Below are 15,667 nucleotides of genomic sequence, written 5' to 3' on the forward strand. Positions count from 1 at the left end.
TAAAGCTCTGCCTACGTGCAAGATGCACGAACTATCATTGCAGTTGCAAGAAGGCTGGTCTGAAGAATCAGGCCATTTGCAAACGCAAAATGGCTTTTTTCTGATGTATTAAATGCAAGGTATTCGAAAGGGGTGTTTGGGTGTACCTTCCAAATACCGAATTGTAGTGGTACGTAGAAATGTTTTTCCACCATAATTTGGCCCAAAACAATCATACTTCATCACCATGTCAGTGATTGTGGTAACCAATCCTCAAATGATAAGGTGTCCCGTAAAAACCTCTTCCCCTTTAAGAATGTTTCAAAACAATCATTGTATGTAGAGGCATTGGTCCTATGTACCACTGCCTATTCAAATAAAATAACAATGAAACAAATAAATCTGTTTTTAAATGATCCAGTTTTCCTTTAATAAATAATATTAAGGACTACTTCTCCTGTTCCACAGTTTCAAGGTTGTACTTTCTGGCACAACTTAGTATGATCCTCACACTCTTTCATGATGTACTGATATTTTGTCATTCTGATTTTACTGAAAAGCTGGGGATATAGCTCAGTGGTAGAGCATTTGACTGCAGATCAAGAGGTCCTTGGTTCAAATCCGGGTGTCCCCTCACCCTATTTTGATTCTGTTGTTTGTAATTGGTACTTTTCATCAATTCCATTTGGATCATCTTTGACAGAGTCAGTGTTCCCTTGGATATTGCACTTTAATAGCATTTCAGTGTTTCCTGCTCAAAGCCTGTGAGTAAATGCAGTTTTTAACACTCCGCTTGGTATTCCCTTTGGGAAATTTCTGAAACATCATTGATCAATTTTGGAATTCGGCTCTTCCTTTCACAGCACTAAACAAAGGGAATGGACTATGAAACCAATTGACAACTTTGTTATACTGTTTGGTGCTTTCTTGTATTGCACTGAAGAAATGACGTATAAAACTTGGCAGCGAAGCAGTCAATCTATTTCTCATTTCACCTTTGTCTTCAGTCTTACATATATTCCACCTCTTCTCTGTGCATGCAAAGTATGTGTTTGTTTGAAGCACTTCACTTTTTGTGCAACCTAGGAACTATTTAATTTCTCCTTAAAAGCTCTGCCTACGTGCAAGATGTACGAACTATCTTTGCAGTTGCAAGAAGGCTGGTCCGAAGAATCAGGCTATTTGCAAACGCAAAGTGGCTTTTTCTGATGTATTAAATGGAAGGTATTCGAAAGGGGTGTTTGTGTGTACCTTCCAAATACCGAATTGTAGTGGTACGTACAAACGTTTTTCCACCATAATTTGGCCCAAATCAATCATACTTCATCACCATCTCAGTGATTGTGGTAACCAATCCTCAAATGATAAGGTGTCCAGTAAAAACCTCTTCCCCTTTAAGAATGTTTCAAAACAATCATTGTATGTAGAGGCATTGGTCCTATGTACCACTGCCTATTCAAATAAAATAACAATGAAACAAATAAATCAGTTTTTTAACTGATCCAGTTTTCCTTTAATAAATAATATTAAGGACTACTTCTCCTGTTCCACAGTTTCAAGGTTGTACTTTCTGGCACAACTTAGTATGATCCTCACACTCTTTCAGGATGTACTGATATTTAGTCATTCTGATTTTACTGATAAGCTGGGGATATAGCTCAGTGGTAGAGCATTTGACTGCAGATCAAGAGGTCCCTGGTTCAAATCCGGGTGTCCCCTCACCCTATTTTGATTCTGTTGTTTGTAATTGGGACTTTTCATCAATTCCATTTGGATCATCTTTGACAGAGTCAGTGTTCCCTTGGATATTGCACTTTAATAGCATTTCAGTGTTTCCTGCTCAAAGCCTGTGAGTAAATGCAGTTTTTAACACTCGGCTTGGTATTCCCTTTGGGAAATTTCTGAAACATCATTGATCAATTTTGGAATTCGGCTCTTCCTTTCACAGCACTAAACAAAGGGAATGGACTATGAAACCAATTGACAACTTTGTTATACTGTTTGGTGCTTTCTTCTATTACACTGAAGAAATGGCATATAAAACTTGGCAGCGAAGCAGTCAATCTATTTCTCATTTCACCTGTGTCTTCAGTCTTACATATATTCCACCTCTTCTCTGTGCATGCAAAGTATGTGTTTGTTTGAAGCACTTCATTTTTGTGCAACATAGGAACAATTTAATTTCTCCTTTAAAGCTCTGCCTACGTGCAAGATGCACGAACTATCATTGCAGTTGCAAGAAGGCTGGTCTGAAGAATCAGGCCATTTGCAAACGCAAAATGGCTTTTTTCTGATGTATTAAATGCAAGGTATTCGAAAGGGGTGTTTGGGTGTACCTTCCAAATACCGAATTGTAGTGGTACGTAGAAATGTTTTTCCACCATAATTTGGCCCAAAACAATCATACTTCATCACCATGTCAGTGATTGTGGTAACCAATCCTCAAATGATAAGGTGTCCCGTAAAAACCTCTTCCCCTTTAAGAATGTTTCAAAACAATCATTGTATGTAGAGGCATTGGTCCTATGTACCACTGCCTATTCAAATAAAATAACAATGAAACAAATAAATCTGTTTTTTAACTGATCCAGTTTTCCTTTAATAAATAATATTAAGGTCTACTTCTCCTGTTCCACAGTTTCAAGGTTGTACTTTCTGGCACAACTTAGTATGATCCTCACACTCTTTCATGATGTACTGATATTTTGTCATTCTTATTTTACTGAAAAGCTGGGGATATAGCTCAGTGGTAGAGCATTTGACTGCAGATCAAGAGGTCCCTGGTTCAAATCCGGTTGTCCCCTCACCCTATTTTGATTCTGTTGTTTGTAATTGGGACTTTTCATCAATTCCATTTGGATCATCTTTGACAGAGTCAGTGTTCCCTTGGATATTGCACTTTAATAGCATTTCAGTGTTTCCTGCTCAAAACCTGTGAGCAAATGCAGATTTTAACTCTCGGCTTGGTATTCCCTTTGGGAAATTTCTGTAACATCATTGATCAATTTTGGAATTCGGCTCTTCCTTTCACAGCACTAAACAAAGGGAATGGACTATGAAACCAATTGACAACTTTGTTATACTGTTTGGTGCTTTCTTGTATTGCACTGAAGAAATGGCGTATAAAACTTGGCAGCGAAGCAGTCAATCTATTTCTCATTTCACCTCTGTCTTCAGTCTTACATATATTTCACCTCTTCTCTGTGCATGCAAAGTATGTGTTTGTTTGAAGCACTTCATTTTTGTGCAACGTAGGCACTATTTAATTTCTCCTGAAAAGCTCTGCCTACTTGCAAGATGTACGAACTATCATTGCAGTTGCAAGAAGGCTGATCTGAAGAATCAGGCCTTTTGCAAACGCAAAATGGCTTTTTCTGATGTGTTAAATGGAAGGTATTCGAAAGGGGTGTTTGGGTGTACCTTCCAAATACCGAATTGTAGTGGTACGTAGAAATGTTTTTCCACCATAATTTGGCCAAAACAATCATACTTCATCACCATCTCCGTGATTGTGGTAACCAATCCTTAAATAATAAGGTGTCCCGTAAAAACCTCTTCCCCTTTAAGAATGTTTCAAAACAATCATTGTATGTAGAGGCATTGGTCCTATGTACCACTGCCTATTCAAATAAAATAACAATGAAACAAATAAATCTGTTTTTAAATGATCCAGTTTTCCTTTAATAAATAATATTAAGGACTACTTCTCCTGTTCCACAGTTTCAAGGTTGTACTTTCTGGCACAACTTAGTATGATCCTCACACTCTTTCATGATGTACTGATATTTTGTCATTCTGATTTTACTGTAAAGCTGGGGATATAGCTCAGTGGTAGAGCATTTGACTGCAGATCAAGAGGTCCTTGGTTCAAATCCGGGTGTCCCCTCACCCTATTTTGATTCTGTTGTTTGTAATTGGTACTTTTCATCAATTCCATTTGGATCATCTTTGACAGAGTCAGTGTTCCCTTGGATATTGCACTTTAATAGCATTTCAGTGTTTCCTGCTCAAAACCTGTGAGTAAATGCAGTTTTTAACACTCGGCTTGGTATTCCCTTTGGGAAATTTCTGAAACATCATTGATCAATTTTGGAATTCGGCTCTTCCTTTCACAGCACTAAACAAAGGGAATGGACTATGAAACCAATTGACAACTTTGTTATACTGTTTGGTGCTTTCTTGTATTGCACTGAAGAAATGGCGTATAAAACTTGGCAGCGAAGCAGTCAATCTATTTCTCATTTCACCTGTGTCTTCAGTCTTACATATATTCCACCTCTTCTCTGTGCATGCAAAGTATGTGTTTGTTTGAAGCACTTCATTTTTGTGCAACGTAGGAACTATTTAATTTCTCCTTAAAAGCTCTGCCTACGTGCAAGATGTACGAGCTATCTTTGCAGTTGCAAGAAGGCTGGTCCGAAGAATCAGGCTATTTGCAAACGCAAAGTGGCTTTTTCTGATGTATTAAATGGAAGGTATTCGAAAGGGGTGTTTGTGTGTACCTTCCAAATACCGAATTGTAGTGGTACGTACAAATGTTTTTCCACCATAATTTGGCCCAAATCAATCATACTTCATCAACATCTCAGTGATTGTGGTAACCAATCCTCAAATGATAAGTTGTCCCGTAAAAACCTCTTCCCCTTTAAGAATGTTTCAAAACAATCATTGTATGTAGAGGCATTGGTCCAATGTACGACTGCCTATTCAAATAAAATAACAATGAAACAAATATCTGTTTTTTAAATGATCCAGTTTTCCTTTATTAAATAATATTAAGGACTACTTCTCCTGTTCCACAGTTTCAAGGTTGTACTTTCTGGCACAACTTAGTATGATCCTCACACTCTTTCATGATGTACTGATATTTTGTCATTCTGACTTTACTGAAAAGCTGGGGATATAGCTCAGTGGTAGAGCATTTGACTGCAGATCAAGAGGTCCCTGGTTCAAATCCGGGTGTCCCCTCACCCTATTTTGATTCTGTTGTTTGTAATTGGGACTTTTCATCAATTCCATTTGGATCATCTTTGACAGAGTCAGTGTTCCCTTGGATATTGCACTCTAATAGCATTTCAGTGTTTCCTGCTCAAAACCTGTGAGTAAATGCAGTTTTTAACACTCGGCTGGGTATTCCCTTTGGGAAATTTCTGAAACATCATTGATCAATTTTGGAATTTGGCTCTTCCTTTCACAGCACTAAACAAAGGGAATGGACTATGAAACCAATTGACAACTTTGTTATACTGTTTGGTGCTTTCTTGTATTGCACTGAAGAAATGGCGTATAAAACTTGGCAGCGAAGCAGTCAATCTATTTCTCATTTCACCTGTGTCTTCAGTCTTACATATATTCCACCTCTTCTCTGTGCATGCAAAGTATGTGTTTGTTTGAAGCACTTCATTTTTGTGCAACGTAGGAACTATTTAATTTCTCCTTAAAAGCTCTGCCTACGTGCAAGATGTACGAACTATCATTGCAGTTGCAAGAAGGCTGGTCTGAAGAATCAGGCCATTTGCAAACGCAAAATGACTTTTTCTGATGTATTAAATGGAAGGTATTCGAAAGGGGTGTTTGGGTGTACCTTCCAAATACCGAATTGTAGTGGTACGTAGAAATGTTTTTCCACCATAATTTGGCCAAAACAATCATACTTCATCACCATCTCCGTGATTGTGGTAACCAATCCTCAAATGATAAGGTGTCCAGTAAAAACCTCTTCCCCTTTAAGAATGTTTCAAAACAATCATTTTATGTAGAGGCATTGGTCCTATGTACCACTGCCTATTCAAATAAAATAACAATGAAACAAATAAATCTGTTTTTTAACTGATCCAGTTTTCCTTTAATAAATAATATTAAGGACTACTTCTCCTGTTCCACAGTTTCAAGGTTGTACTTTCTGGCACAACTTAGTATGATCCTCACACTCTTTCATGATGTACTGATATTTAGTCATTCTGATTTTACTGATAAGCTGGGGATATAGCTCAGTGGTAGAGCATTTGACTGCAGATCAGGAGGTCCCTGGTTCAAATCCGGGTGTCCCCTCACCCTATTTTGATTCTGTTGTTTGTAATTGGGACTTTTCATCAATTCCATTTGGATCATCTTTGACAGAGTCAGTGTTCCCTTGGATATTGCACTTTAATAGCATTTCAGTGTTTCCTGCTCAAAGCCTGTGAGTAAATGCAGTTTTTAACACTCGGCTTGGTATTCCCTTTGGGAAATTTCTGAAACATCATTGATCAATTTTGGAATTCGGCTCTTCCTTTCACAGCACTAAACAAAGGGAATGGACTATGAAACCAATTGACAACTTTGTTATACTGTTTGGTGCTTTCTTGTATTACACTGAAGAAATGGCGTATAAAACTTGGCAGCAAAGCAGTAAATCTATTTCTCATTTCACCTGTGTCTTCAGTCTTACATATATTCCACCTCTTCTCTGTGCATGCAAAGTATGTGTTTGTTTGAAGCACTTCATTTTTGTGCAACATAAGAACTATTTAATTTCTCCTTTAAAGCTCTGCCTACGTGCAAGATGCACGAACTATCATTGCAGTTGCAAGAAGGCTGGTCTGAAGAATCAGGCCATTTGCAAACGCAAAATGGTTTTTTTCTGATGTATTAAATGCAAGGTATTCGAAAGGGGTGTTTGGGTGTACCTTCCAAATACCGAATTGTAGTGGTACGTAGAAATGTTTTTCCACCATAATTTGGCCCAAAACAATCATACTTCATCACCATGTCAGTGATTGTGGTAACCAATCCTCAAATGATAAGGTGTCCCGTAAAAACCTCTTCCCCTTTAAGAATGTTTCAAAACAATCATTGTATGTAGAGGCATTGGTCCTATGTACCACTGCCTATTCAAATAAAATAACAATGAAACAAATAAATCTGTTTTTTAACTGATCCAGTTTTCCTTTAATAAATAATATTAAGGACTACTTCTCCTGTTCCACAGTTTCAAGGATGTACTTTCTGGCACAACTTAGTATGATCCTCACACTCTTTCATGATGTACTGATATTTTGTCATTCTTATTTTACTGAAAAGCTGGGGATATAGCTCAGTGGTAGAGCATTTGACTGCAGATCAAGAGGTCCCTGGTTCAAATCCGGGTGTCCCCTCACCCTATTTTGATTCTGTTGTTTGTAATTGGGACTTTTCATCAAATCCATTTGGATCATCTTTGACAGAGTCAGTGTTCCCTTGGATATTGCACTTTAATAGCATTTCAGTGTTTCCTGCTCAAAACCTGTGAGTAAATGCAGTTTTTAACACTCGGCTTGGTATTCCCTTTGGGAAATTTCTGTAACATCATTGATCAATTTTGGAATTCGGCTCTTCCTTTCACAGCACTAAACAAAGGGAATGGACTATGAAACAAATTGACAACTTTGTTATACTGTTTGGTGCTTTCTTGTATTGCACTGAAGAAATGGCGTATAAAACTTGGCAGCGAAGCAGTAAATCTATTTCTCATTTCACCTCTGTCTTCAGTCTTACATATATTTCACCTCTTCTCTGTGCATGCAAAGTATGTGTTTGTTTGAAGCACTTCATTTTTGTGCAACGTAGGAACAATTTTTTTTCTCCTGAAAAGCTCTGCCTACTTGCAAGATGTACGAACTATCATTGCAGTTGCAAGAAGGCTGATCTGAAGAATCAGGCCATTTGCAAACGCAAAATGGCTTTTTCTGATGTGTTAAATGGAAGGTATTCGAAAGGGGTGTTTGGGTGTACCTTCCAAATACCGAATTGTAGTGGTACGTAGAAATGTTTTTCCACCATAATTTGGCCAAAACAATCATACTTCATCACCATCTCCGTGATTGTGGTAACCAATCCTCAAATGATAAGGTGTCCCGTAAAAACCTCTTCCCCTTTAAGAATGTTTCAAAACAATCATTGTATGTAGAGTCATTGGTCCTATGTACCACTGCCTATTCAAATAAAATAACAATGAAACAAATAAATCTGTTTTTTAACTGATCCAGTTTTCCTTTAATAAATAATATTAAGGACTACTTCTCCTGTTCCACAGTTTCAAGGTTGTACTTTCTGGCACAACTTAGTATGATCCTCACACTCTTTCATGATGTACTGATATTTTGTCATTCTTATTTTAGTGAAAAGCTGGGGATATAGCTCAGTGGTAGAGCATTTGACTGCAGATCAAGAGGTCCCTGGTTCAAATCCGGGTGTCCCCTCACCCTATTATGATTCTGTTGTTTGTAATTGGGACTTTTCATCAATTCCATTTGGATCATCTTTGACAGAGTCAGTGTTCCCTTGGATATTGCACTTTAATAGCATTTCAGTGTTTCCTGCTGAAAGCCTGTGAGTAAATGCAGTTTTTAACACTCGGCTTGGTATTCCCTTTGGGAAATTTCTGAAACATCATTGATCAATTTTGGAATTCGGCTCTTCCTTTCACAGCACTAAACAAAGGGAATGGACTATGAAACCAATTGACAACTTTGTTATACTGTTTGGTGCTTTCTTGTATTGCACTGAAGAAATGGCGTATAAAACCTGGCAGCGAAGCAGTCAATCTATTTCTCATTTCACCTGTGTCTTCAGTCTTACATATATTCCACCTCTTCTCTGTGCATGCAAAGTATGTGTTTGTTTGAAGCACTTCATTTTTGTGCAACGTAGGAACTATTTAATTTCTCCTTAAAAGCTCTGCCTACGTGCAAGATGTACGAACTATCATTGCAGTTGCAAGAAGGCTGGTCTGAAGAATCAGGCCATTTGCAAACGCAAAATGGCTTTTTCTGATGTATTAAATGGAAGGTATTTGAAAGGGGTGTTTTGGTGTACCTTCCAAATACCGAATTGTAGTGGTACGTAGAAATGTTTTTCCACCATATTTTGGCCAAAACAATCATACTTCATCACCATCACTGTGATTGTGGTAACCAATCCTCAAATAATAAGGTGTCCCGTAAAAACCTCTTCCCCTTTAAGAATGTTTCAAAACAATCATTGTATGTAGAGGCATTGGTCCTATGTACCACTGCCTATTCAAATAAAATAACAATGAAACAAATAAATCTGTTTTTTAACTGATCCAGTTTTCCTTTAATAAATAATATTAAGGACTACTTCTCCTGTTCCACAGTTTCAAGGTTGTACTTTCTGGCACAACTTAGTATGATCCTCACACTCTTTCATGATGTACTGATATTTTGTCATTCTGACTTTACTGAAAAGCTGGGGATATAGCTCAGTGGTAGAGCATTTGACTGCAGATCAAGAGGTCCCTGGTTCAAATCCGGGTGTCCCCTCACCCTATTTTGATTCTGTTGTTTGCAATTGGGACTTTTCATCAATTCCATTTGGATCATCTTTGACTGAGTCAGTGTTCCCTTGGATATTGCACTTTAATAGCATTTCATTGTTTCCTGCTCAAAGCCTGTGAGTAAATGCAGTTTTTAACACTCGGCTTGGTATTCCCTTTGGGAAATTTCTGAAACATCATTGATCAATTTTGGAATTCGGCTCTTCCTTTCACAGCACTAAACAAAGGGAATGGACTATGAAACCAATTGACAACTTTGTTATACTGTTTGGTGCTTTCTTGTATTACACTGAAGAAATGGCGTATAAAACTTGGCAGCGAAGCAGTCAATCTATTTCTCATTTCACCTGTGTCTTCAGTCTTACATATATTCCACCTCTTCTCTGTGCATGCAAAGTATGTGTTTGTTTGAAGCACTTCATTTTTGTGCAACATAGGAACTATTTAATTTCTCCTTAAAAGCTCTGCCTACGTGCAAGATGTACGAACTATCATTGCAGTTGCAAGAAGGCTGGTCTGAAGAATCAGGCCATTTGCAAACGCAAAATGGCTTTTTCTGATGTATTAAATGGAAGGTATTCGAAAGGGGTGTTTGGGTGTACCTTCCAAATACCGAATTGTAGTGGTACGTAGAAATGTTTTTCCACCATAATTTGGCCAAAACAATCATACTTCATCACCATCTCCGTGATTGTGGTAACCAATCCTCAAATGATAAGGTGTCCCGTAAAAACCTCTTCCCCTTTAAGAATGTTTCAAAACAATCATTGTATGTAGAGGCATTGGTCCTATGTACCACTGCCTATTCAAATAAAATAACAATGAAACAAATGAATCTGTTTTTAAATGATCCAGTTTTCCTTTAATAATTAATATTAAGGACTACTTCTCCTGTTCCACAGTTTCAAGGTTGTACTTTCTGGCACAACTTAGTATGATCCTCACACTCTTTCATGATGTACTGATATTTTGTCATTCTGATTTTACTGAAAAGCTGGGGATATAGCTCAGTGGTAGAGCATTTGACTGCAGATCAAGAGGTCCCTGGTTCAAATCCGGGTGTCCCCTCACCCTGTTTTGATTCTGTTGTTTGTAATTGGGACTTTTCATCAATTCCATTTGGATCATCTTTGACAGAGTCAGTGTTCCCTTGGATATTGCACTTTAATAGCATTTCAGTGTTTCCTGCTCAAAACCTGTGAGTAAATGCAGTTTTTAACACTCGGCTTGGTATTCCCTTTGGGAAATTTCTGAAACATCATTGATCAATTTTGGAATTCGGCTCTTCCTTTCACAGCACTAAACAAAGGGAATGGACTATGAAACCAATTGACAACTTTGTTATACTGTTTGGTGCTTTCTTGTATTGCACTGAAGAAATGGCGTATAAAACTTGGCAGCGAAGCAGTCAATCTATTTCTCATTTCACCTGTATCTTCAGTCTTACATATATTCCACCTCTTCTCGGTGCATGCAAAGTATGTGTTTGTTTGAAGCACTTCATTTTTGTGCAAACGTAGGAACTATTTAATTTCTCCTTAAAAGCTCTGCCTACGTGCAAGATGTACGAACTATCATTGCAGTTGCAAGAAGGCTGGTCTGAAGAATCAGGCCATTTGCAAACACAAAATGGCTTTTTCTGATGTATTAAATGGAAGGTATTCGAAAGGGGTGTTTGGGTGTACCTTCCAAATACCGAATTGTAGTAGTACGTCGAAATGTTTTTTCACCATAATGTGGCCCAAAACAATCATACTTCATCACCATCTCAGTGATTGTGGTAACCAATCCTCAAATGATAAGGTGTCCCGTAAAAACCTCCTCCCCTTTAAGAATGTTTCAAAACAATCATTGTATGTAGAGGCATTGGTCCTATGTTCCACTGCCTATTCAAATAAAATAACAATGAAACAAGTATCTGTTTTTTAAATGATCCAGTTTTCCTTTAATAAATAATATTAAGGACTACTTCTCCTGTTCCACAGTTTCAAGGTTGTACTTTCCGGAACAACTCAGTATGATCCTCTCACTCTTTCATGATGTACTGATATTTTGTCATTCTAATTTTACTGTAAAGCTGGGGATATAGCTCAGTGGTAGAGCATTTGAGTGCAGATCAAGAGGTACCAGGTTCAAATCCTGGTGTCCCCTCACCCTATTTTGATTCTGTTGTTTGTAATTGGGACTTTTCATCAATTCCATTTGGATCATCTTTGACTGAGTCAGTGTTCCCTTGGATATTGCACTTTAATAGCATTTCATTGTTTCCTGCTCAAAGCCTGTGAGTAAATGCAGTTTTTAACACTCGGCTTGGTATTCCCTTTGGGAAATTTCTGAAACATCATTGATCATTTTTGGAATTCGGCTCTTCCTTTCACAGCACTAAACAAAGGGAATGGACTATGAAACCAATTGACAACTTTGTTATACTGTTTGGTGCTTTCTTGTATTACACTGAAGAAATGGCGTATAAAACTTGGCAGCGAAGCAGTCAATCTATTTCTCATTTCACCTGTGTCTTCAGTCTTACATATATTCCACCTCTTCTCTGTGCATGCAAAGTATGTGTTTGTTTGAAGCACTTCATTTTTGTGCAACATAGGAACTATTTAATTTCTCCTTAAAAGCTCTGCCTACGTGCAAGATGTACGAACTATCATTGCAGTTGCAAGAAGGCTGGTCTGAAGAATCAGGCCATTTGCAAATGCAAAATGGCTTTTTCTGATGTATTAAATGGAAGGTATTCGAAAGGGGTGTTTGGGTGTACCTTCCAAATACCGAATTGTAGTGGTACGTAGAAATGTTTTTCCACCATAATTTGGCCAAAACGATCATACTTCATCACCATCTCCGTGATTGTGGTAACAAATCCTCAAATGATAAGGTGTCCCGTAAAAACCTCTACCCCTTTAAGAATGTTTCAAAACAATCATTGTATGTAGAGGCATTGGTCCTATGTACCACTGCCTTATCAAATAAAATAACAATGAAACAAATAAATCTGTTTTTTAACTGATCCAGTTTTCCTTTAATAAATAATATTAAGGACTACTTCTCCTGTTCCACAGTTTCAAGGTTGTACTTTCTGGCACAACTTAGTATGATCCTCACACTCTTTCATGATGTACTGATATTTAGTCATTCTGATTTTACTGATAAGCTGGGGATATAGCTCAGTGGTAGAGCATTTGACTGCAGATCAGGAGGTCCCTGGTTCAAATCCGGGTGTCCCCTCACCCTATTTTGATTCTGTTGTTTGTAATTGGGACTTTTCATCAATTCCATTTGGATCATCTTTGACAGAGTCAGTGTTCCCTTGGATATTGCACTTTAATAGCATTTCAGTGTTTCCTGCTCAAAGCCTGTGAGTAAATGCAGTTTTTAACACTCGGCTTGGTATTCCCTTTGGGAAATTTCTGAAACATCATTGATCAATTTTGGAATTCGGCTCTTCCTTTCACAGCACTAAACAAAGGGAATGGACTATGAAACCAATTGACAACTTTGTTATACTGTTTGGTGCTTTCTTGTATTACACTGAAGAAATGGCGTATAAAACTTGGCAGCAAAGCAGTAAATCTATTTCTCATTTCACCTGTGTCTTCAGTCTTACATATATTCCACCTCTTCTCTGTGCATGCAAAGTATGTGTTTGTTTGAAGCACTTCATTTTTGTGCAACATAGGAACTATTTAATTTCTCCTTTAAAGCTCTGCCTACGTGCAAGATGCACGAACTATCATTGCAGTTGCAAGAAAGCTGGTCTGAAGAATCAGGCCATTTGCAAACGCAAAATGGTTTTTTTCTGATGTATTAAATGCAAGGTATTCGAAAGGGGTGTTTGGGTGTACCTTCCAAATACCGAATTGTAGTGGTACGTAGAAATGTTTTTCCACCATAATTTGGCCCAAAACAATCATACTTCATCACCATGTCAGTGATTGTGGTAACCAATCCTCAAATGATAAGGTGTCCCGTAAAAACCTCTTCCCCTTTAAGAATGTTTCAAAACAATCATTGTATGTAGAGGCATTGGTCCTATGTACCACTGCCTATTCAAATAAAATAACAATGAAACAAATAAATCTGTTTTTTAACTGATCCAGTTTTCCTTTAATAAATAATATTAAGGACTACTTCTCCTGTTCCACAGTTTCAAGGATGTACTTTCTGGCACAACTTAGTATGATCCTCACACTCTTTCATGATGTACTGATATTTTGTCATTCTTATTTTACTGAAAAGCTGGGGATATAGCTCAGTGGTAGAGCATTTGACTGCAGATCAAGAGGTCCCTGGTTCAAATCCGGGTGTCCCCTCACCCTATTTTGATTCTGTTGTTTGTAATTGGGACTTTTCATCAAACCCATTTGGATCATCTTTGACAGAGTCAGTGTTCCCTTGGATATTGCACTTTAATAGCATTTCAGTGTTTCCTGCTCAAAACCTGTGAGTAAATGCAGTTTTTAACACTCGGCTTGGTATTCCCTTTGGGAAATTTCTGTAACATCATTGATCAATTTTGGAATTCGGCTCTTCCTTTCACAGCACTAAACAAAGGGAATGGACTATGAAACAAATTGACAACTTTGTTATACTGTTTGGTGCTTTCTTGTATTGCACTGAAGAAATGGCGTATAAAACTTGGCAGCGAAGCAGTCAATCTATTTCTCATTTCACCTCTGTCTTCAGTCTTACATATATTTCACCTCTTCTCTGTGCATGCAAAGTATGTGTTTGTTTGAAGCACTTCATTTTTGTGCAACGTAGGAACTATTTAATTTCTCCTGAAAAGCTCTGCCTACTTGCAAGATGTACGAACTATCATTGCAGTTGCAAGAAGGCTGATCTGAAGAATCAGGCCATTTGCAAACGCAAAATGGCTTTTTCTGATGTGTTAAATGGAAGGTATTCGAAAGGGGTGTTTGGGTGTACCTTCCAAATACCGAATTGTAGTGGTACGTAGAAATGTTTTTCCACCATAATTTGGCCAAAACAATCATACTTCATCACCATCTCCGTGATTGTGGTAACCAATCCTCAAATGATAAGGTGTCCCGTAAAAACCTCTTCCCCTTTAAGAATGTTTCAAAACAATCATTGTATGTAGAGTCATTGGTCCTATGTACCACTGCCTATTCAAATAAAATAACAATGAAACAAATAAATCTGTTTTTTAACTGATCCAGTTTTCCTTTAATAAATAATATTAAGGACTACTTCTCCTGTTCCACAGTTTCAAGGTTGTACTTTCTGGCACAACTTAGTATGATCCTCACACTCTTTCATGATGTACTGATATTTTGTCATTCTTATTTTAGTGAAAAGCTGGGGATATAGCTCAGTGGTAGAGCATTTGACTGCAGATCAAGAGGTCCCTGGTTCAAATCCGGGTGTCCCCTCACCCTATTATGATTCTGTTGTTTGTAATTGGGACTTTTCATCAATTCCATTTGGATCATCTTTGACAGAGTCAGTGTTCCCTTGGATATTGCACTTTAATAGCATTTCAGTGTTTCCTGCTCAAAGCCTGTGAGTAAATGCAGTTTTTAACACTCGGCTTGGTATTCCCTTTGGGAAATTTCTGAAACATCATTGATCAATTTTGGAATTCGGCTCTTCCTTTCACAGCACTAAACAAAGGGAATGGACTATGAAACCAATTGACAACTTTGTTATGCTGTTTGGTGCTTTCTTGTATTGCACTGAAGAAATGGCGTATAAAACCTGGCAGCGAAGCAGTCAATCTATTTCTCATTTCACCTGTGTCTTCAGTCTTACATATATTCCACCTCTTCTCTGTGCATGCAAAGTATGTGTTTGTTTGAAGCACTTCATTTTTGTGCAACGTAGGAACTATTTAATTTCTCCTTAAAAGCTCTGCCTACGTGCAAGATGTACGAACTATCATTGCAGTTGCAAGAAGACTGGTCTGAAGAATCAGGCCATTTGCAAACGCAAAATGGCTTTTTCTGATGTATTAAATGGAAGGTATTCGAAAGGGGTGTTTTGGTGTACCTTCCAAATACCGAATTGCAGTGGTACGTAGAAATGTTTTTCCACCATATTTTGGCCAAAACAATCATACTTCATCACCATCACTGTGATTGTGGTAACCAATCCTCAAATAATAAGGTGTCCCGTAAAATCCTCTTCCCCTTTAAGAATGTTTCAAAACAATCATTGTATGTAGAGGCATTGGTCCTATGTTCCACTGCCTATTCAAATAAAATAACAATGAAACAAGTATCTGTTTTTTAAATGATCCAGTTTTCCTTTAATAAATAATATTAAGGACTACTTCTCCTGTTCCACAGTTTCAAGGTTGTACTTTCCGGAACAACTCAGTATGATCCTCTCACTCTTTCATGA

At 37.7% G+C, this 15,667-nt stretch overlaps 13 non-coding genes across 13 annotated transcripts; all 13 read left to right on the plus strand.

Moving 5' to 3' along the window:
- Positions 1-541: 541 nt before the first annotated feature.
- TRNAC-GCA (transfer RNA cysteine (anticodon GCA)) lies at positions 542-613 on the plus strand. Its single transcript has one exon. It is a non-coding gene; the product is annotated as a tRNA-Cys (tRNA).
- A 1,013-nt stretch (positions 614-1,626) lies between these two features.
- Positions 1,627-1,698, plus strand: TRNAC-GCA (transfer RNA cysteine (anticodon GCA)). Its single transcript has one exon. It is a non-coding gene; the product is annotated as a tRNA-Cys (tRNA).
- A 1,013-nt stretch (positions 1,699-2,711) lies between these two features.
- On the plus strand, positions 2,712-2,783 carry TRNAC-GCA (transfer RNA cysteine (anticodon GCA)). The gene has a single exon. It is a non-coding gene; the product is annotated as a tRNA-Cys (tRNA).
- A 1,010-nt stretch (positions 2,784-3,793) lies between these two features.
- On the plus strand, positions 3,794-3,865 carry TRNAC-GCA (transfer RNA cysteine (anticodon GCA)). Its single transcript has one exon. It is a non-coding gene; the product is annotated as a tRNA-Cys (tRNA).
- Positions 3,866-4,875: 1,010 nt separating this feature from the next.
- TRNAC-GCA (transfer RNA cysteine (anticodon GCA)) lies at positions 4,876-4,947 on the plus strand. Its single transcript has one exon. It is a non-coding gene; the product is annotated as a tRNA-Cys (tRNA).
- Positions 4,948-5,958: 1,011 nt separating this feature from the next.
- On the plus strand, positions 5,959-6,030 carry TRNAC-GCA (transfer RNA cysteine (anticodon GCA)). Its single transcript has one exon. It is a non-coding gene; the product is annotated as a tRNA-Cys (tRNA).
- A 1,013-nt stretch (positions 6,031-7,043) lies between these two features.
- TRNAC-GCA (transfer RNA cysteine (anticodon GCA)) lies at positions 7,044-7,115 on the plus strand. Its single transcript has one exon. It is a non-coding gene; the product is annotated as a tRNA-Cys (tRNA).
- A 1,011-nt stretch (positions 7,116-8,126) lies between these two features.
- Positions 8,127-8,198, plus strand: TRNAC-GCA (transfer RNA cysteine (anticodon GCA)). Its single transcript has one exon. It is a non-coding gene; the product is annotated as a tRNA-Cys (tRNA).
- Positions 8,199-9,209: 1,011 nt separating this feature from the next.
- TRNAC-GCA (transfer RNA cysteine (anticodon GCA)) lies at positions 9,210-9,281 on the plus strand. Its single transcript has one exon. It is a non-coding gene; the product is annotated as a tRNA-Cys (tRNA).
- Positions 9,282-10,291: 1,010 nt separating this feature from the next.
- Positions 10,292-10,363, plus strand: TRNAC-GCA (transfer RNA cysteine (anticodon GCA)). Its single transcript has one exon. It is a non-coding gene; the product is annotated as a tRNA-Cys (tRNA).
- A 2,094-nt stretch (positions 10,364-12,457) lies between these two features.
- Positions 12,458-12,529, plus strand: TRNAC-GCA (transfer RNA cysteine (anticodon GCA)). Its single transcript has one exon. It is a non-coding gene; the product is annotated as a tRNA-Cys (tRNA).
- Positions 12,530-13,542: 1,013 nt separating this feature from the next.
- Positions 13,543-13,614, plus strand: TRNAC-GCA (transfer RNA cysteine (anticodon GCA)). Its single transcript has one exon. It is a non-coding gene; the product is annotated as a tRNA-Cys (tRNA).
- A 1,011-nt stretch (positions 13,615-14,625) lies between these two features.
- TRNAC-GCA (transfer RNA cysteine (anticodon GCA)) lies at positions 14,626-14,697 on the plus strand. Its single transcript has one exon. It is a non-coding gene; the product is annotated as a tRNA-Cys (tRNA).
- The last annotated feature ends 970 nt before the right edge of the window (positions 14,698-15,667 follow it).

This window comes from Lissotriton helveticus, chromosome 1_2, assembly GCF_964261635.1.
Source record: "Lissotriton helveticus chromosome 1_2, aLisHel1.1, whole genome shotgun sequence".
NCBI lineage: Eukaryota > Metazoa > Chordata > Amphibia > Caudata > Salamandridae > Lissotriton > Lissotriton helveticus.